We start from the raw sequence: 22,401 nt of genomic DNA, 5'->3' as shown, positions 1-22,401 counted from the left end.
AGCCAAGTTTTCCTGAATTAATATATTTACTATAATTTTTTTCTTATGAAATGATAAAGCAACCCTTTTCTCTATGTATGAGGTAAAAATTTTTTTATTGGAGTTAAAATTAACGTAGATATATGACCGAACCTAACCAACCCTACCTAACCTAACCTAACCTATATTTATAGGTAAGGTTAGGTTAGGTATCCAAAAAAAGCTAGGTTAGGTTAGGTTAGGTAGGTTAGGTAGACGAAAAAACATTAATTCATGAAAACTTGGCTTATTAGGCAAATCGGGCCTTGAATAGTAGGCTGAGAAGTGCGTTCTGGCTATTAGGTACGACATATATATATATATATATATATATATATAATGTCGTACCTAGTAGCCAGAACTCACTTTTCAGCCTACTATTCAAGGCCCGATTTGCCTAATAAGCCAAGTTTTCCTGAATTAATATATTTACTATAATTTTTTTCTTATGAAATGATAAAGCAACCCTTTTCTCTATGTATGAGGTCAACTTTTTTTTATTGGAGTTAAAATTAACGTAGATATATGACCGAACCTAACCAACCCTACCTAACCTAACCTAACCTATATTTATAGGTAAGGTTAGGTTAGGTAGCCAAAAAAAGCTAGGTTAGGTTAGGTTAGGTAGGTTAGGTAGACGAAAAAACATTAATTTATGAAAACTTGGCTTATTAGGCAAATCGGGCCTTGAATAGTAGGCTGAAAAGTGAGTTCTGGCTACTAGGTACGACATATATATATATATATATATATATATATATATATATATATATATATATATATATATATATATATATATATATATATATATATATATGCAACAATTATCGGCTAATCTAAGTGTGCAGAATAACCCATGAAAAATAAAAGGTTATTTTCCACTATGATATATATATATATATATATATATATATATATATATATATATATATATATATATATATATATATATATATATATATATATATATATATATATATATATATATGTCGTACCTAGTAGGCCGAGAAGTGCGTTCTGGCTACTAGGTATGACATATATATATATATATATATATATATATATATATATATATATATATATATATATATATATATATATATATATATATATATATGTCGTACCTAGTAGCCAGAACTCACTTTTCAGCCTACAATGCAAGGCCCGATTTGTCTAATAAGCCAAGTTTTCATGAATTAATATATTTTCTCTAATTTTTTCCTTATGAAATGATAAAGCAACCCATTTCATTATATAAAAGGTCAATTTTTTTTTATTGGAGTTAAAATTAACGTAGATATATGACTGAACCTAACCAACCCTACCTAACCTAACCTAACCTATCTTTATAGGTTAGGTTAGGTTAGGTAGCCGAAAAAGTTAGGTTAGGTTAGGTTAGGTAAGTTAGGTAGTCGAAAAGCAATTAATTCATGAAAACTTGGCTTATTAGGCAAATCGGGCCTTGCATAGTAGGCTCAGAAGTGAGTTCTGGCTACTAGGTACGACATATATATATATATATATATATATATATATATATATATATATATATATATATATATATATATATATATATATATATATATATATAACCCAAACTCTTGCTTACATTAAAGCTGTGACTAACAAATTATTAAACAGAACAGACTACTGTATTATAGGGTGGAGTGCGATACATACGGATACTAACACGCGTTGTTCATTTGTTAAGCCCTACTCTTAATTAATTATGACATATAACTTTTTTTTTCTCCCTTGCAGGTACGTGCTCCGCGAGTCATTAGTGAGGAAGCTATACCCATCACAGGTAAATTCAGTTAATATAAATTATAAATTAAAATTGATTAATATAAATACGACGCCGAATTTTTATCACAAATGAAAAATTGATAAAGTGGCAGCCTAAATATCTGGAAATCTTGCGTTTTAATGTTGTCCTCATAAGTCAAATAAGAGACATGTGGGGAAGTTTTAAACTCTGCGGGCTCACCATAGCCCGTGCTACTTTGGACTTTTTGTTCCAGGTAGCGAATCTTTAACAACAAGGTGGGGAAGTGGTGTGGAGGAGTGTTTGGTAGTGTGAGGGGTGAGAGGCGCTCACGAGACACCAGTATTGACAACTGCTGCTGCTGCTGCTGCTCTCTGATCCCCTTTTCTTCTCTCTACCTAGTGGGTTTTTTTATAAATGATAAACCCCTACCAGGGAACCGATTGTGGTATTATTAACGTTTGCCAATAGTTTCAGAAGACAAATTTCTTCCTTTTATATGCAGACGTAATTCAGAAAACGATTTAGCAGGTAAAAAAGTAAAATCATCCATCTATTAATCGATGCTGGGATAGAATGAGTGTACGTTTAGAGGTTTACTATCGGCAATTTCGCTGTAGTCGAGTTTCTAACTAATCCTTAAGACAGAAAATGGGCGCGTCTGTGGACTGTACATAGAAAACCGCAAATGAAGTCGATAACTATGGTATATTTAACCATAATCTTTTTCTTTTCTTTTTTAAATATCTTAGCTACACTTTGTCCACGAAGGGAATAGGCGAATCCCTAACAACCAATATACTCTTATTTTCCTTAATGGTGGGAGGAGTTTTTGCTGTATGGAAGCATTCATCCTTCAGTGCGAAGGCGTTGGAGTTCAAGTTCAAGTATGTTTATTGAGACAAGAAAGAAATACATCTCAAAGGGATAGAATAGCTTAGGCTATTTCTACCCCCTCAAGGCGTTGGAAATCCTCAAACTAGAATAATGCCCAACTTCTCAGTACATATACATAGCTTACTTTGGCCTTGAATCTTGCTCAGTACTATAGAACTCTTGCTGGTTTTTCAGTAAGGTATATATTTAGATAATATCATACCATTTATTATTGTCACATTTATATATTATATAAAATAGTATCATAATTAGTATTAATGATATAGGGTCTCGTAGTACAGCTGGCTTCGTTCTTGACTCACACTAGCAGATTCTGGATTCGATTCCTGGGCGGAACAGAAATGCTTGAGCGCATTTCCTTTCACCTAATGTCACTATTTACCTGGCTATATATATGTATATATATATATATATATATATATATATATATATATATATATATATATATATATATATATATATATATATATATATATATATATATATAAATGCCCAGGAGTTAGGCAAATGTTGTAAGGTTGCATCCTGGGGAAGGTCAGTAGTTCGACCTTAAGGGACCTCAGCAATAAGTCAACAATAAATCAACATAAGGTCAACAATAAATTAACATAAGATCAATAATAAACCAACATAAGATCAACAGTAACTCAACATAAGATCAATATTAAATCAACGTTGAATCAAAGAACCCCAACACTCATGTAACCAAGAATGATCCAGCCTCCATTGATAATTGTTATACAGTTTAGTGTAAATATAAACTTATTACATGAAACTATTTCACATCATGTAATACAGTGACCAGGGTTAGAATATTAAAAAAAAACTGCTTGGCTGTCAGTTATAGCAAACTCTTTATGATAATAATTGATTTTCAGGAACAATAATCCACCAACACCTTCAACAAAACCCTGCAGATCTGAGGCAAAGTGAAGTCTACACCAGTAATTCCATCTATCATCATACTATCATGCAAGAAGAGCCACACATCTATGGATCTTCCAATAAAATCAGCAGACTCCTAGATGTTACTACCGCTCGACTAAGACTCGGTTATAAGTATTTCTGGGAATTTACATTACCTGCTGAGGTAAACCCGACCAAATGTAAACTGTGTCAGCTAAATTATTCTCACACCCTTCGGCACTATGTGATCGAGTGCGAAAAGATACGTGAAATTAGAGACAACTCTATAACAAGTGTTCAAGTATAAATATTTCATCCAAAATAACTTACTACCAGAAATTTTAACCCAATACATCGGCAGTTTGCTAACTGGATGTAGTAAGTGTGGGTGCTTGTAACCTTTCCATCGCTGCCCACTGGATGGGGGGGCGGTGTGTGCAGGATAAACATATCAGATGTGACACTATAGCTCTCTACATGTTGCATAGTTTCGGGACTGTACTGGTGATCGGTCTCGAACCCATTAATTGTTGATATAGCAATGTTTTTTTTTTTTTTAGTTTAGTTCATTTATTATGCACCCTATACTCATCTTGTGGGCGGTAGTGGAAAGGGTTACAGAGGCACATAATGGGCTCAGGGACTGAACCCCACAGTTCATTTAGCTAAGCAAGTTACAATCTTGATGAGCTAGTTACAAAATTCAATATAAGTCATCACAGCAACAATGGGTTCGAGATCGATCACAAGTACAGTTTCTAAATTAAGCAACTGACATATGTCGAGAGCTAGTGTCACAATTTATATGCATATATAGTACATTAAATTTTGTAGCAAGTTTATAAAGACTGTAACTTGCTTATCTAAATGAATTTTAGGTTCTGTCCTTGACCCCTTTATATGCCTCTGTAATCTTTTCCACTACTGTCCACAGGATAGGTATGTGGTGCATAATAAATTAACTAAACTAAAAAAAATAAACTAACTGTACCTAATCTCAAGCGTACTCTATATCTATAAAACTCTGGACATCAGTTCCACTCTTGACTTGTAGCGGCTCCTAAAGGGCTGTTATAGAATTCCTCTTCACAACACGAGAAGCAAATATCGCTTGTGTATTCCTAGAGCGAGACTCAACCAAAGCAGAAATGCTATGCAAATAAAGGGTCCCAAATTGTGGAATGACCTCCCAAATGTAATTAAAAGCTATGCGTCCCGCCAACCAGTTTAAAAGCGAGATTACAAAATATTTACTTAATATCCTGTAACTAATTACACTCACATTTTCCCTAGTATTATTGCTATCTTAAATTTCATGTATAATTTATGTCCATTCTTCACCGTCATCTAATTATTGTATCTATATTTGTAGATACAAATGTATCTACATTTGTTGCTTACTCAAGTCCTATATGATCTTCTTGATTATTTTTGTATTTGCTCCATTAAACATTAAATTTTACTAACTTACTCTATGTTATGTTCTTGTAGCTTTACTAAATTACACCTTTGTATTTTCTGTCTTTTATTAATGTTAAAACAACGGTACCGTTGCTAGAACTACAGAGTCCATAATATAATAATCTGTGCCTAATATAAGTCTATACCTGTTCTCATTGAGTATTATCTTTATATTGTATATAATATTGATTTACTTATTTATTTATTATATACAAGAAGGTACAATGGGTCGTGAGAGTACATAACATTGGTGTGCTAACATTCTTGCAAAGAATGCATTCTTGCAAAGCCACTAATACCCATAGTGTTTCGGGCAGGTCCTTAACCTAACAGATTTCAGCAAAAATAACTATAATATTAACTGATAGTAGTGGTTATTCTGGTGTTGTTGTTGTTATAGACTCAGCTACTCGGAACAAGTTCCAAGTAGCACGGGCTATGGTGAGCCCGTAGTGGACTTATCTGGCACAGGAGCGGGGCTGACATAGATTATTCTGGTGAAATTGCATGGGTCAAGTTCTTAAATTGGGCAGAGTGGGAGGCACATGATACTAGGAGCGATTCTGTTGTATAAATCTCTCACTTATGCTAGCTTACTTCTCTTTATAGTTTTGAGTGCTTAATCCTTAACATTTTACAATGATTTTTTATCTATAATATTCACAGTTTTGCCCGAAACACTTGGCATAGAAGTGACTATATTTGTATGTGTAAGCCTCTGTCCCTACATTTGTCCCTGCCTTTTATGTTCTAAAAATACGATTTTTATTATTATTATTATTATTATTATTATTATTATTATTATTATTATTATTATTATTATTATTATTATTATTATTATTATTATTATTATTATTATTATTATTATTTTTATTATGCAGCACTCACGATGTTAGAAAGTAATATATAAGTTGCCCCTTTATAAACTAATAGAAAATGTAACTAATATTAACATAGAAAATGATATTACTGTAAGATGTTTAGGGGTAACTATTTAATGTTTATATTTAATACACTACACTATTTAGTTGTAGTTAAATTAAAGGGAGATATGTAGCGTGGGGAAGATGTAATGTATAGGAGGGAGATGTAGTGCGAGGGAAGTATGTAGCGTGCAGGGGAGAAGTAGCGTGGGGGGAAGGGGGAAGGGAAGTGGAGGGTATTATTAGGGGGTAAGCGCCAAGCTGTTACGGCTATAGCTCTTGGAAGGGGTTAGGTTACTGATTTGGGCTGGGGCGAGGGAGAGGAATGGTGCCCAACCACTTGGACGGTCGGGGATTGGACGCCGATGGGATTGAGCGAGACCATCACTCTACCGTCCAGCCCAAGTGGTTGTACAGCGTGGGTGGAGACGTAGCGTACGGGGGAGATGAACTAAGGGGGATAGATGCAGCGTGGGAGGCGATTTCTCCCGCCATCTTGCGTGGTGGGAGAACAGCTCGTAGCGTGGGGGAGAAATGTAGGGTTGGGGGGGGGGGGGAAACACGTAGCATCGGGGACGTGGGTTCGAACCCTCATCACGGCCCTTGTGGATTTGTTCATGTAGCATGAGGAAAGAGATGTCGCAGGGGAAGGGGAGGGGGTACTGAAAGTAGAAGACTGAACGACATACTTTTATAAACGAGAACTGTTATAATTTTCGTCCATTTCCCCTCTGTTGCTTGCTGCAGTTTAGACTTAATTCAGCTTAATTGCATATCACTTTGTTCCCCTGTCCTCTCCTTCCTTCCATCTTCCTATTTTCCCTCCATCTACTTTTCATCTATCGAACTTCTCCGTGGCAATGAGGCTTGAGTCCGGGGTCTACTTGGAAACATTTATTAAAGCATCGATTGGTACATCAATATCGGAACCTCACCGCGACCCGAAATGCAGAAACTGTTAGGTATTTTCAGCGGTTCTTTACTCATTTTCAAGGCCATATCTTATTATTGCACATTTTAATTCATTTTGCAGGCGTCTGTGTTTTATTCTGATCAGAAAGGAGTAGATTTTGGAAACCAAAAATAGGAACATTTGGGAAAGATGGAGGTGTGTACATCGATCGAGGACGCGGGACGGTCACCATGGCAACGGAGGGACTTGCGCGCGCAGGTCCTCCACTAGCAGCCGCTCAGGGAATTCCAGTTCACGCTAGTCTGGCGGACGGTGCGGGTGGCACCGCTGCTGCCTCCTCACTGTAATGATTATCAAATGGATGGTAGCTAGTAACTAGTAGTTAGATAAACCAAATAATAGAGTCGCATAACAGATCTATATTTTGACTGTTGTTACAGATAACAGAACATTTAAGTTATATAATAATTTATTTTTAATTCCTTTTGTAGAGGACAGGCAGCCTGCGTGTATATATGTATCCTATCACCTAGGGAAGCATTAGTTGATAGGAAACGTGCCCAACCATTTCTGCCCTACCTGGGATACGAACCCGGGATTCCCGATTGTGAATCAGGCACGGACCCAACTATACTGAAGTTGATATTATTATACTTGTACCAAATTGTTCAAGATATATATATATATACGGGTTCATCGCCGTGCTTCTGGGTGAATTAGGTTCACGTAGTGTCTGTTATCAGTGGTAGGTGGGTGTGGCGTTGATGTCGGACTGGTGTGGCGTTGATGTCGGACTGGTGTGGCGTTGATGTCGGCCTGGTGTGGCGTTGATGTCGGATTGGTGTGGCGTTGATGTCGGCCTGGTGTGGCGTTGATGTCGGACTGGTGTGGCGTTGATGTCGGCCTGGTGTGGCGTTGATGTCGGCCTGGTGTGGCGTTGATGTCGGCCTGGTGTGGCGTTGATGTCAGCCTGGTGTGGCATTGATGTCGGCCTGGTGTGGCGTTGATGTCAGCCTGGTGTGGCATTGATGTCGGCCTGGTGTGGCGTTGATGTCGGCCTGGTGTGAGCTTCGAAAGTTTACTTTTGGGTATGTGACTACAGATACACGTAAGTGATCAACACACCTGTCAGAGTATACACCGTGTGTGTGAAGGTGATCAACACACCTGTCAGAGTATACACCGTGTGTGTGAAGGTGATCAACACACCTGTCAGAGTATACACCGTGTGTGTGTGTTAGTTCACCTTGAAACAGTCTGGCTTACTGCTGACTTCCGGGATGTTGACACCGTGAGGTTGGTAGTGGGTGTACTCCTCACACTGTACACAGTGGGTGTACTCCTTACACTGTACACAGTGTGTGTACTCCTTACACTGTACACAGTGGGTGTATTCCTCACACTGTACACAGTGGGTGTACTCCTTACACTGTACACAGTGTGTGTACTCCTCACACTGTACACAGTGGGTGTACTCCTTACACTGTACACAGTGTGTGTACTCCTCACACTGTACACAGTGGGTGTACTCCTCACACTGTACACAGTGGGTGTACTCCTCACACTGTACACAGTGGGTGTACTCCTCACACTGTACACAGTGTGTGTACTCCTCACACTGTACACAGTGGGTGTACTCCTTACACTGTACACAGTGTGTGTACTCCTTACACTGTACACAGTGTGTGTACTCCTTACACTGTACACAGTGGGTGTACTCCTCACACTGTACACAGTGGGTGTACTCCTCACACTGTACACAGTGTGTACACTCCTCACAGTACAGAAGAACTGTTCACAGAAGGCGTCCCCATGTACACAAGTGACTATAAACATCTAGGCGACATGTAATCGTTTCGGCGTAACTTCCCAAGACTTCTTTGAGTCAAGTGTAAACCTCACTTGTGAAGGTCGTTGACTGAGGTAAACCTCAGTACCCCTTAGTGGTTTACTGTTACCACGATCCTAGTCTGTACAGTGTATCTGGTTGTGTGGTGAGCCTGCCTGGGGTGTGTGGTTGTGTGGTGAGCCTGCCTGGGGTGTGTGGTTGTGTGGTGAGCCTGCCTGGGGTGTGTGGTAGTGTGGTGAGCCTGCCTGGGGTGTGTGGTTGTGTGGTGAGTCTGCCTGGGGTGTGTGGTTGTGTGGTGAGCCTGCCTGGGGTGTGTGGTAGTGTGGTGAGCCTGCCTGGGGTGTGTGGTAGTGTGGTGAGCCTGCCTGGGGTGTGTGGTAGTGTGGTGAGCCTGCCTGGGGTGTGTGGTAGTGTGGTGAGCCTGCCTGGGGTGTGTGGTTGTGTGGTGAGCCTGCCTGGGGTGTGTGGTAGTGTGGTGAGCCTGCCTGGGGTGTGTGGTTGTGTGGTGAGCCTGCCTGGGGTGTGTGGTAGTGTGGTGAGCCTGCCTGGGGTGTGTGGTAGTGTGGTGAGCCTGCCTGGGGTGTGTGGTTGTGTGGTGAGCCTGCCTGGGGTGTGTGGTTGTGTGGTGAGCCTGCCTGGGGTGTGTGGTAGTGTGGTGAGCCTGCCTGGGGTGTGTGGTTGTGTGGGGAGTCTGCCTGGGGTGTGTGGTTGTGTGGTGAGCCTGCCTGGGGTGTGTGGTTGTGTGGTGAGTCTGCCTGGGGTGTGTGGTTGTGTGGTGAGCCTGCCTGGGGTGTGTGGTAGTGTGGTGAGTCTGCCTGGGGTGTGTGGTAGTGTGGTGAGTCTGCCTGGGGTGTGTGGTTGTGTGGTGAGCCTGCCTGGGGTGTGTGGTTGTGTGGTGAGCCTGCCTGGGGTGTGTGGTTGTGTGGTGAGCCTGCCTGGGGTGTGTGGTTGTGTGGTGAGTCTGCCTGGGGTATGTGGTTGTGTGGTGAGTCTGCCTGGGGTGTGTGGTTGTGTGGTGAGCCTGCCTGGAGTGTCTGGTAGTGTGGTGAGCCTGCCTGGAGTGTGTGGTAGTGTGGTAAGCCTGCCTGGAGTGTGTGGTAGTGTGGTGAGCCTGCCTGGGGTGTGTGGTAGTGTGGTGAGCCTGCCTGGGGTGTGTGGTTGTGTGGTGAGTCTGCCTGGGGTGTGTGGTTGTGTGGTGAGTCTGCCTGGGGTGTGTGGTTGTGTGGTGAGCCTGCCTGGAGTGTGTGGTTGTGTGGTGAGCCTGCCTGGGGTGTGTGGTAGTGTGGTGAGCCTGCCTGGGGTGTGTGGTTGTGTGGTGAGTCTGCCTGGGGTGTGTGGTTGTGTGGTGAGTCTGCCTGGGGTGTGTGGTTGTGTGGTGAGCCTGCCTGGAGTGTGTGGTTGTGTGGTGAGCCTGCCTGGGGTGTGTGGTAGTGTGGTGAGCCTGCCTGGGGTGTGTGGTTGTGTGGTGAGTCTGCCTGGGGTGTGTGGTTGTGTGGTGAGCCTGCCTGGAGTGTGTGGTAGTGTGGTGAGCCTGCCTGGGGTGTGTGGTAGTGTGGTGAGCCTGCCTGGGGTGTGTGGTTGTGTGGTGAGTCTGCCTGGGGTGTGTGGTTGTGTGGTGAGTCTGCCTGGGGTGTGTGGTTGTGTGGTGAGCCTGCCTGGAGTGTGTGGTTGTGTGGTGAGCCTGCCTGGAGTGTCTGGTAGTGTGGTGAGCCTGCCTGGAGTGTCTGGTAGTGTGGTGAGCCTGCCTGGAGTGTCTGGTAGTGTGGTGAGCCTGCCTGGAGTGTGTGGTTGTGTGGGTGGCTACGGGGCTCTTCGCCTCAATAGAGGTGCCTCTAGCCTCCCTGCAGAGCGCTTGCCACTCTCAACACACGTTACTGACCTACTCTTATCAGAAGCGAGGAGAGTGTTGGCGTTGGGTTACAATAGGTCCGGCCAGAAGGGTGGTGGCGGTGGCGTCTGCCCCACGATATATAATTATCTTCCCCTACCCTAATAGGGCGTGGGGGAGGGAGTTGCTAAGTGGCGTTAACTCTTTACCCATCACAAGGACGTGTGAGGAGGATATGTAAGGGTAGATAATGCTCTCCTAAATGATAAGAAGGTTTGGGTAGGGAGGGTGTCGTGTTTCTCCTCTCATTATAGAGTGAGGAATTTTCTCCCCATTCCAACAAGTATTTCTCAGCTCTGAACATTTTCCTACAACGCTACGAGGGACTACAACGCAGTCAGTCCTCTACAGTCTTAGAGGACAAGTTACCTTTACATGATTGTGTTGGTGGCTGTCGAAGCTTCTAATGTGCAGTTGAACTTGAGAGACCGAATTAAACCGACAAAAAAATACAGTATATCTGCCGATAGATTTTAGAGATCTGTGTGTCCATTATGTAAACAATAGGCTAAGAAACTTTACTTAATTTAAAATACAAATATTTATTTCAGTAAATCAGTTATTAAGAGAGAGAGAGAGAGAGAGAGAGAGAGAGAGAGAGAGAGAGAGAGAGAGAGAGAGAGAGAGAGAGAGAGAGAGAGAGAGAGAGAGAGAGAGAGAGAGAGAGAGAGAGAGAGAGAGAGAGAGAGAGAGAGAGAGAGTAAATCAGGATTAAGAGAGAGTGGCCTTACCTCAGCCCATCTTCATCGCGTTTCTGACTTCCTCTCCATTCATAACTAGTCGTTTCTGACTTCTGCTTTTCTCAGGTTGCTTTCTCTCTGGATTTCACATCGTCCATTTGTTGGTTGAACCTTTTCTTGATCTTCCCACGATTTTTGGTCAGGCGTGACTGTTGCTTCCAGCACTTTCATGTGGACTAGTTCTCACTCTGTTCCTAAGATGCCTGCCTCTCACTTTGTACCCAGTTGTGTACTCTAGCTCTGTACCCAGTTGTGTACTCTAGCTCTGTACCCAGTTGTGTACTCTAGCTCTGTACCGAACAACCGTGAACATCTTCAAGAGGAAACTAGATAATTTTCTCCAAGGAGTGCCGGACCAACCGGACTGTGGTGGATATGTGGGCCTGCGGACCGCTCCAAGCCTGTTGGACCAAACTCTCACAAGCCTGGCCTCGGGCCGGGCTTGGGGAGTAGAAGATCTCCCAGAACTCATTCAAGAAGGTATCAAGCAGGTACCCAGAGTGGTGTCCCCTCGCTCTACAGTATACCGAGAATGGGGTACTTCTCACTCAATACCCAGACAGATGTACTTCTAAGAGCTCATTGTCTCATTATATTTCTAGCTAGGAAACCACTGTTTCTTAGTTTCCCTCTTCTGTAAGTTATTTTCCTGTGTAAACGGTTTCTTCCTTATTTTTAACCCTGCTTCCTCTTGGTATATTATAGATTATACTCTCTCTCTCTCTCTCTCTCTCTCTCTCTCTCTCTCTCTCTCTCTCTCTCTCTCTCTCTCTCTCTCTCTCTCTCTCTCTCTCTCTCTCTCTCTCTCTCTCTCTCTCTCTCTCTCTCCTCTCTCTCTCTCCTCTCTCTCTCTCCTCTCTCTCTCTCTCCTCTCTCTCTCCTCTCTCTCTCCTCTCTCTCTCCTCTCTCTCTCCTCTCTCTCTCTCCTCTCTCTCTCCTCTCTCTCTCCTCTCTCTCTCTCTCTCTCTCTCTCTCTCTCTCTCTCTCTCTCTCTCTCTCTCTCTCTCTCTCTCTCTCTCTCTCTCTCTCTCTCTCTCTCTCTCTCTCCTCTCTCTCTCCTCTCTCTCTCCTCTCTCTCTCCTCTCTCTCTCCTCTCTCTCTCCTCTCTCTCTCTCCTCTCTCTCTCCTCTCTCTCTCCTCTCTCTCTCTCTCTCTCTCTCTCTCTCTCTCTCTCTCTCGATATTGTCACATAATAACTCTCTGGGTTGGGGTTTTGGCTTACCTTAGCAGTCTATCCTCAACTCAGGTTCATATCCCCCTTACCATGTATGTATTCTGTATTATACTATTATATTTTTCATTGTATTTTATATTCATTGGTGAGTGACTTTCATTGTCTGCCTTTGCTATGGTCCAGCTTTTAACTACCGGAACAAGTAGATAGTAGCCACGACACCCGCGCTCCAGGGCGGTGAGCGAGGTGGCGTATGGTGGTTGATCAACTCTCAAAATTCAGTCTATTTTCAATGCTCGTTGGTGGAGGTTGAAGCTCCACGTGTCTTCATGTTGGTGGAGGTTGAAGCTCCACGTGTCTTCATGTTGGTGGAGGTTGAAGCTCCACGTGTCTTCATGTTGGTGGAGGTTGAAGCTCCACGTGTCTTCATGTTGGTGGAGGTTGAAGCTCCACGTGTCTTCATGTTGGTGGAGGTTGAAGCTCCACGTGCCTTCATGTTGGTGGAGGTTGAAGCTCCACGTGTCTTCATGTTGGTGGAGGTTGAAGCTCCACGTGCCTTCATGTTGGTGGAGGTTGAAGCTCCACGTGTCTTCATGTTGGTGGAGGTTGAAGCTCCACGTGCCTTCATGTTGGTGGAGGTTGAAGCTCCACGTGCCTTCATGTTGGTGGAGGTTGAAGCTCCACGTGTCTTCCTAAACTGCTCCGGCAGTTGGGTAACATTTGTGTCTTCTGGTAAAATATCACCTTGTGTGTGTGTTTCTGCTTCGTTATTTTGTTCTCAGAATCATTGAGTTATTTATCTTCTTAAGTTTATTGTTTAATTTTGTTATGTCAATATTATTTGAGGTTGTTGTTAAAGATTCGCTACCTGGAACAAAAAGTTCCAAGTAACACGGGCTATGGTGAGCCCGTAGTCGTCGTCGTATTTTTTGAGGTGTGTGGACGACCGGTGTATTGCAGGTGTTAAAGTTTAGTTTATATTAAATTAACTTTTGTTTTGCGTTTGCATTTTGATTGTGATCTTGTCTACTCATAATCACATTAAGTTAAATGTGGCGTCTTGTTCTTTGTTGTGTTAGCAGCCGATCACCTGGGTATAACTACACAGCCTTAATTAACGTAACGACGTACGTGTATTTGTGTAAAACTATGTAAGTACCTTTACAAAATTGTTACTTGGCAATATGAACTGTTGGGTTCTGAACCCTATATGTGTACATCTGTAGCTCTTTTTCCCCACCGCCTACAGGATGGGAATGGGGTGCACAATAAATTACTAAACTTAAAAATCTCTCTCGCCGACTTGCTCTCCCACGCGCGCGCGCAGAGTTAACTATTAGATGGAGCAGAAGCGCCAGATGTGGCTTCCTTAGGCACTAATATGTAAGTAGCAATAGGTGAGGACATATTTCCTGTGAATGGGGGAGGTGTGGGAAGCCCTGGACGGCCTCACAAACATCCTTCTCCACTTATAACACGAAGAAATTTATATTTCAACAGAGCACGTTCCAATTCAATTTCTTTATATTATGCACCCCATACCTATCCCGTGGGCGGTGGTGTAAAGGATTACAGAGGCACAGATTACAGTGCCTTGCCGTCGTCAGTGAATAATTGTTCTCGATTCTTATTGATAATTGAGTCAGCAACGGTAAACTAGGTTAGGTTGTTTTACACACAGAGATCACACTAACGTGATGCATCAAATGAACAAATCCACAAGGGCCGCGACCAGGATTCGAACCTGCGTCCGGGAGCATCCCAGACACTGCCTTAATCGACTGAGCTACGACAGGTTCGAATCCTCGTCACGGCCCTTGTGGATTTGTTCAGGGTATTTTACTAATGTGTTGCATCAAGTATACCAATATATATAAAGTCTACTGAAGATATAAATGTGATGCGCAAATATGGTAATGGATGTTCAGCCCGCCTCTCCAGGCTCACATTCCCGCCGGCTGGCATCGTGGAGGCGCGCTCCCTTCCCTACACTGCGTCTCTCCTGCATCCCCCAGAGACCATTTACCTGAAATGGAGTCAGTGTTAAACTGTCAATGTTCCGAGGAGACAAATGGCTTCAGGCGAGGTCAGGCGTCTACTGAAAGGCCAAGAAGGTCTTTGACCTCTTCAAGTGACGCAGAGTCTCGTAAAGAATTATTCCAGAGGTGCGGATTTGTAACGAGGCCCTCTAATAGTTTTTAGATGTAAGATATAATGCATCGCGCTCGCTTGCACTCCAGAAAGCACAGTTAACACCGTTCGACATATTCTCTCTCGTCTGGATTTTATGTCTTTACTAATAATTATTTCACTTGAGCAATAATATTTATTATAGCTATTATTTAATAGCTAATAAGCTTTTGCACACACACAAACATCACATTAACGTGATGTATCAATGAGAAAATCAGTAACCACGAGGAAGATTCGAACCTGCTCTCTGGGTACTCCCAAGCACACGCCCTATACCACTGCGCCACGATATGCTATAAAAGTAATGCAACCTGGAGGATTCGACTGAATCCTCCAGGTCCCCAATGTTGTGGTCCTCAATGTCATTAAGCATTTTTTCACTTGAAACAGCCAGTGTTCTCTTCTAAGATTAACATCAATTATACTGTAGTTTTTGGCTCTTACCATTGTTGACCACTTCACAAATAGTTATATAAAATTAAATTTAATGTTTAAGGGAAGAACACTCGAACCCTCGATGCGAGTCATTGATCAAATTGTGATTATTACGGTGATTTTTAATTGTAACTGCATATGATACTTGCAGCATGTTAATATCAGGCTAATTGGCTAGTGGTTGGACGGCAGAGATCAGTCTGCCTTTTTAAAGATCAGGAGCACGTTGGCAACCCTCCAGGCTGCTGGGACACCTCCAGAGGTTACACACAGAAATCACAATTGCGTGATGCATCAAATGAACACATCCACAAGGGCCGTGACGAGGATTCGAACCTGCGTCCGAGAGAATCTCAGACGCTGCCTTAATCGACTTAGCTACGAGTCAGCTCGTAGTGTCTGCCTGGAGCGTAGCATTAAGGTAGCGTCTGGGATGCTCTCGGACGCAGGTTCGAATCCTCGTCACGGCCCTTGTGGATTTGATCACCTCCAGAGGTAATTGAACTATTACAGAAATTTGTAAGTTGAACACTGGTTTCCTCCTTACATTCTTCACGATTTAAGGAAACGTCTCATTAGGACCAAGTGATGTTTTGTTTGAACTTTCTCATTTGTTTAACGACTTCAGTTCTTGTTACATTTTTACATTTACATTACGCCACATCACTTTTTATATATTGTGCGTTGTAGTTGCATGACGTAATGTTTCCCTGATGTACACTGATGTAAAGTTATTCGCAGGGACCGAAACGTCGTCGTCCCTTCACCTTCTAGTGTGTGGTCTGCTCAACATTATTATTTATTATTATTACTCAAGTTATTGTTTACAGTGTTGTCCTGTTCTTTATCGTTATCAGCCAACTGATCTAAAGTTTGCTTTAGTGGCCCAGTCTTTTTCCCGACCTTTTGTTGTATATAAATGGAAAAATCTTTTCGGATTCGACGTGGCCTCTCGAGCTGCTAATCCTTTTAATTCTTCTAATCCTAAATCCTTCTAATCTCTCTGTTTTTATTGCCTTTATTTAAATGCTTCACCCTTGTACTCTGAATATAACCAAAACACTTGACCACTTTATATAAAAAAAAAATTTTGTATAAAAAATAAAGTATAATTTTTAAGATTGTTCCTTTGGGGCCGGATGTAGCTTAGACGTTCATACACTGGCCAGCACCGACGCTTGGGTTCTAACACGTGCATCTGTGGCTTCAGTTCGAGACAGTCAGATCTTCTGAGTGAACACTGGTAACTGATGTAGTTTGAGCTATCTCTGGCTGCGGCTATGATGCCCTTGATGTGTGTGTTGAGACACACGTGTTGATCACGCCTTGTACACACACACAACCACCACCACAAAGCTGCCAATGTTCCCGGAATGTTCATAATACCCCACAGCTGACCTTTGTGGTTGACTGGTTGACACCTGTCACGGTGTGTGGTGAGGAGTGCCACCTGGTGACCGGTTGACACCTGTCACGGTGTGTGGTGAGGAGTGCCACCTGGTGACTGGTTGACACCTGTCACGGCCTCAGGACCTTCACAACCACTTCTAAGATGCATAGAATTTAAGTTTCTTGATAAAACTTCGTTATAGTAATTTACTTTTGTTTATATTTTATATAACTTCTGCGGTGTGCGCATTAGTAATCATTAACAAAATTGAAAGCAACCAATTATTCTCTGGTGGGAGGAATATGATATATTTTTAGTACACAATAGTTGTCAAGACTTCAAACTGTATTCAGCAAGTATGACTATTATCAGATGCCTTCACTACACCGTGAAGGGTTATTATAACAATAATACTCAAGAGTCTTATTTGGTATCATGGTACATGGTGGGGAGGGGGGGGGAGGGAAGGGAACTATCAGGGATAAAGTGCCAAGCCATCACGACTATATAGCACTCGGAAGGGATCAGGGATAAGGATTTGTGATGGGACGGGGGGAAAGGAATGGTACCCAAGCACTTGGAAGGTCGGGGATTGAACGCCGACCTGCATGAGAGGGGGGGGAGTAGTGTAGTATGTACTAGTAATGCGTGCATCATGTCGCCCCATCTGAGACACAACAGGAAGCCCAAGAGGCCGGATATTGAGTCACTCGCAGACAAGTGAGCCTCGCCTCCTGTGGGGGATGATCTCAGAGAGGCAACTCTACGCTCTCTCCCCCCTTTCAAGTACAAATTATTAGAAGATTATTGACACATAAGTAACGGCTCGCGTTCGATTTATTCGATAGATTGGAAGTATTTGGGCGTTAAATGGGAGGTGATGAAGCATCCTGGCCAGGTGCAAGCGCCAGCGAAAGTGCATGTTTCATTCCCATTGATTATTAGGTTTCTTGAATATGATTTAATCCATTTCGTATAGTTTAATGCAGGTACCAATGTGAATAGAGAACACAACTTCGATGAGGAGAAGGCGTTCTGCTTCCATCTCGAGACTAGGGAATATTAGCCTCGTACAGAATCCGGTTAGGTTTATGTATTAGAGATATTCGTGCGCGAGCCCTAAGCCTCTGTCTGGCCCGCTGTGTTAAAAAACCCAATTTGATGACAGCAACAGCTGGCCATCTGTCTATAGAATAGAATGTCTGTCTGTCTGTCCGAGGCTAGAGGACACACACGTAGGGCACCCCTCATTCAATTTTACAGGATTAATAGTAATTTTATCGGGAGTCGCAATGGAAATCGGCAAAATTCCCCCCTTTGAAGGGGACACGACCCCACTGCCCCTCCTTCATGATGTCTGTGGATATGATTTCATGTATGTTGATTTCATATATAGGTTGGACGTGTCTGTGAATGGGATTGGTTGGATATAAATAGGAGCTGCCTCGTATGGACCAATAAGCCTTCTGCAGTTACCTTCATTCTTATGTTCTTATGAAATGTTCAGCCCGTGTACATAGACTTTAGCATTAGTCTAAATAATCAATTTCTTTCTTATGCACCCCATACCCATCCCGTGGGCGGTGGTGTAAAGGATTACAGAGGCACATAATCGGTTCAGGAACTGAACCCTCTAGTTCGTTTAGCTAAGCAAATAACAATTTTTGACGCTAGTTACAAAATTATTAATGTTATATATATACATGTACACATTCTCATACATACATGTACATATATATATATACGTATACATATATATACATACACATACATATTTAATCACCCACACAAATACACACATCAATAAACTTTTGTGTCACAAGTGATCAACAAGAGGCTCACAAGTCACTATACAAGGCACTTTACATCTATGATGAGTCACACAGTTACTAGCCTTGCTCCACACCCACCCAACTGGGCGGCAGCTTTACAGTCATGTGCTCCACACCTACCCAACTGGGCGGCAGCTTTACAGTCATGTGCATGCATTACCTAGTCTAAAACAGTAATGAATTAATATATTGATTTTCAAAACATATGTTCAGATGATAATTCCGGGCGTAACCTTTTGACTACATTGACCGTGGTGGAGAGTGTGTGGACAGGGGCGGAGGACGGGCACTTGTGTCCAGAGAGGCAACAGACGGGGAAAGGGAGTGTGTGGGGACAGCCCAGAATTATTATTATTAACATCTATATTGACAAAATTAATTACAATTTTGCCTAATCTGAGGATTTTGATAGTCTTATTAAAGTGAGGATAATGCTGGTATTCACTGTCACGCAGGACAGAGGGTCATACATAAGACAATAGGTCTAAACTGTAGGCTGAAGCACATATATATCATGGTTATAATCAGTGTTTCAATGTCACCAAGTGATGTGTGCGGGCAGGGAGGGTAGAGACGGGAAGTGTATGTGGAAGGATATGGAGAATGGAAGGACATGGAGAAGGTTTGTGGGGAGAAATGGGAAGATGGAGAGGGTGTGCTGGCAAACATAGATGGTGTAAAGATGTCAAGTGATGACAGCCTCGTGTACTGGAACTTGTCGAAGACATGTGGGCAGACGGGGAGGGTTATCTTGAGGTGATATCGGGGCTTAGTGTCCCCGCGGCACGGTCCTCGACCAGGCCTACACTCCCAGGAAGCAGCCCGTAGCAGCTGTCTAACTCCCAGGTACCTATTTACTGCTAGGCAACAGGGACATCAAGGGTGAAAGAAACATTTTGCTCATTTGTCTCCGCCTCCACCGGGGATCGAACCCGGAACCTCAGGACTACGAATCCGAAGCGCTGTGCACCCAGCTGCCAGGCGTGGGGGGGGGGACAAGGCACCGGATCGTCTTGCTCTAAACCAAAAACTCCTCTCATCTAATTTAACAATTGTGAATTAAAACTGTTATAGGTAAAGTTACAAAATATTATGTAGCAAAAATTTGTGGTTACCAAAGTTAATTCTAAAGTTCCCACTTTAAAATTGTATGAGGATATTAATTTTTAATTATCTTTTTTAAATTGCATAATTGAATATTAATTATGTGAGTAGTGGCACTGATGCAACCCGTTCTCGCACTTGCCCTTAGTCAATATTGGCTTATTAAATAAGTGCATATGTGACATACTAATTGATTGTGAATATTTTAGTTTACCTTGAAAAGCTTCATAGAAAACACCGACCTCACCTAACCTTCTTAGTATGTAAAGATAAGCATCTTATTGCTTCTTATTTACAATTATTACTTAACCTATCAACGGTATAGGTTAAGTAATAATTGTAATTAAGAAGCAATAAGATGCTTATCTTAACATATTAAGAAGGTTAGGTGAGGTCGGTGTTTTCTATGAAGCTTTTCAAGGTAAACTAAAATATTCACAATCAATTAGTATGTCACATATGCACTTATTTAATAAGCCAATATTGACTAAAAGCAAGTGCGAGAACGGGTTGCAAGATGAGGTTATTCATTATACCTGGGTCATATCACCTTCCTATTCAGCTCACACTCTTTTGGTCTATGGGTCGATTCCCGGGCAGGGCGAAACGTCTGAGCAGGCTTCCTCACACCTGGTGCCTCTGTTCACCTAGTGCCAAAGAGGTTCAGGGAGTCGGCAACTGTTGTGGCCAGGTCGATGTAAAGTTATCCGGCTTCTACCGTCACGCGCGGCCGTTATCTTGGTATCCGGACTCTACCGTCACCCCTGAATCAGGCCAGGCCGCTGTGAAATTAGTTTTGTCTTAAACACAGGCTCAGATCTTTCTCTTCCCACAGCCCATGATAGTCGTTAACCTAGTTTCTGGAGCACGACCCGCCAACCAGTTAACAACCAGCTACCTAATTACTGCTAGGTAAACAGGTGCGAGCAGTTGAGGATTGCCGCCCAGACAATCCTCTATTGTCAGGACTCGAACCCAGACCAAATCGCTGGCAATGCTCGGAGCGAGTGTTAGTTACCAGTGCACTATCAGAGCACAGTGATACACGCCTCTGTCGAGTTACCCGGCCTCTACAGTCACACTGATACAATCCAGGCAGCTGTATCCGCCCTCTACCATTACACTGAGTCACGCCAGACCGCTGTTGACTTATCCGGCCTCTACCGTCAAAAGTGTCAGATCAGGCCGCTTCAGAGTTATCCGGCCTCTACCGTCACAGTGAGTGAGAGCAGGCCGTTGTGGCAGTCATTCTCCTTATCGGCTGGTGCGGGTTGAAGCACAACATACTTTTTAATTAATTTGAAATACAATTATATTTGTATAAAGTATTCTTCCTTACATTCCTAATGAGGAGAAATGTGGATACATGTTGTGCGTGTGACGAGTAAGTTGTTGAGGTGTTGTTTAAAATAGTTGAGACAGGGCTGGCGTGGACCCAAGTAGTTGTAGGCAACCGTGTGTGAGTGTGTGTGTGTGGAGCTGTGGTCGTCAGTGTCGGCGCGCGTCGCGTCATGATAGTGGCTGCCGCTACACTGTTTACACCACCAGCCCTCAACATACGCATCATACCTGGGGATATATGGTGTGTGTATACGAGGGGGGGAGGTGATGGCCACGCCTGGGTGTGGCCACAAGTGTAGTGTTAAGTGCTGGTCAGGACTGTGGCCAAGTGTTCACGACGTCACTCTTCCTCCGGCACTCGATTAAGGCATTGTTGGAGCAATATTAATACTCTCCTGGATTAAGTGTCGTTGAAACGGTACAGTGTAATTGGAATTGTGAAGCTTGGAGATGCATTTAAGAGTTTCTTGTGAGAAAATATTCACATTTGTGCTGGTCGAAGGAACCGAGGATGATGACAGTAGGCTATAAATATTAATTTAAAAATATAAAAGTGGCAGAGGTTTCGTGTGACAATTTTAGAATACGTTTGCATTATTTTTAATTTCTTATCCCAAAGTTTATAATAATTATTTGAGGTGGAAAACTTATTCTGTACTTGTAGAAAAGAATTATAGTAGTTGACTGTAGCTTGACATATTTGAAATGTTCCAAGAATAGATGTTAGGGTTAAATTAAACTGCAAATTAGCTGGGTATATACTGGTTCGGTAACAGGGTTGTTGATTTGTGGACACCAATTACCGCGTAACATAATAGAAGTAGGATCCCTTTATTGTTTCAAGCGTAGGTTAGACATATATGAATGAGTTTGGGTGGTTATAAAAAAGAGCAGCCTCGTATGGGCCAATATGTCTCCTGCAGTTACCTTGATTCTTATGTTCTTAATTTCCTCAAACACGAGGGTTGTTTAGTCTCGGAGTTTAGAACTATTCTTCTCAAACGTGACAGACTTACTATAGCTACATAAAGCTACATGTCCTCACAACTGGCAGCCATCTTAGTATGAATGTATGACAACTTGTAGCCGTCTTAGTATGAATGTATGACAACTTGTAGCCGTCTTAGTATGAATGTATGACAACTTGTAGCCGTCTTAGTATGAATGTATGACAACTTGTAGCCGTCTTAGTATGAATGTATGACAACTTGTAGCCGTCTTAGTATGAATGTATGACAACTTGTAGCCGTCTTAGTATGAATGCATGACAACTGGCAGCCATCTTAGTATGAATGTATGACAACTGGCAGCCATCTTAGTATGAATACATGACAACTGGCAGCCATCTTAGTATGAATGTATGACAACTGGCAGCCATCTTAGCATGAATGCATGACAACTGGCAGCCATCTTAGTATGAATGTATGACAACTGACAGCCATCTTAGTATGAATGCATGACAACTGGCAGCCATCTTAGTATGAATGTATGACAACTGGCAGCCATCTTAGTATGAATGCATGACAACTGGCAGCCATCTTAGTATGAATACATGACAACTGGCAGCCA

The 22,401-nt window shown here is 42.6% G+C and overlaps 1 protein-coding gene across 6 annotated transcripts in view; it reads left to right on the top strand.

The window, feature by feature from the left end:
- The window catches only part of Galphao (G protein alpha o subunit), a 268,246-nt gene that overhangs the window by 44,183 nt on the left and 201,662 nt on the right, over positions 1 to 22,401 (top strand). For 2 of the 6 annotated variants that reach the window (XM_045753456.2, XM_045753453.2), the window contains exon 1: positions 20,987 to 21,073. The exons of 2 other annotated variants lie outside the window; for them this stretch is intronic. The gene's annotated coding sequence lies outside the window, so the exon portion shown is untranslated. Of the gene's footprint in view, positions 1 to 20,938; positions 21,074 to 22,401 lie in introns of those variants that run through there. 2 more of the 6 variants (XM_069333485.1, XM_045753454.2) reach the window with 2 other exon arrangements.

The sequence above is a fragment of the Procambarus clarkii genome, chromosome 29 (assembly GCF_040958095.1).
Source record: "Procambarus clarkii isolate CNS0578487 chromosome 29, FALCON_Pclarkii_2.0, whole genome shotgun sequence".
In the NCBI taxonomy this organism is placed as follows: Eukaryota; Metazoa; Arthropoda; class Malacostraca; order Decapoda; family Cambaridae; genus Procambarus; species Procambarus clarkii.
This window is presented reverse-complemented; position numbering and strand designations above follow the sequence as displayed.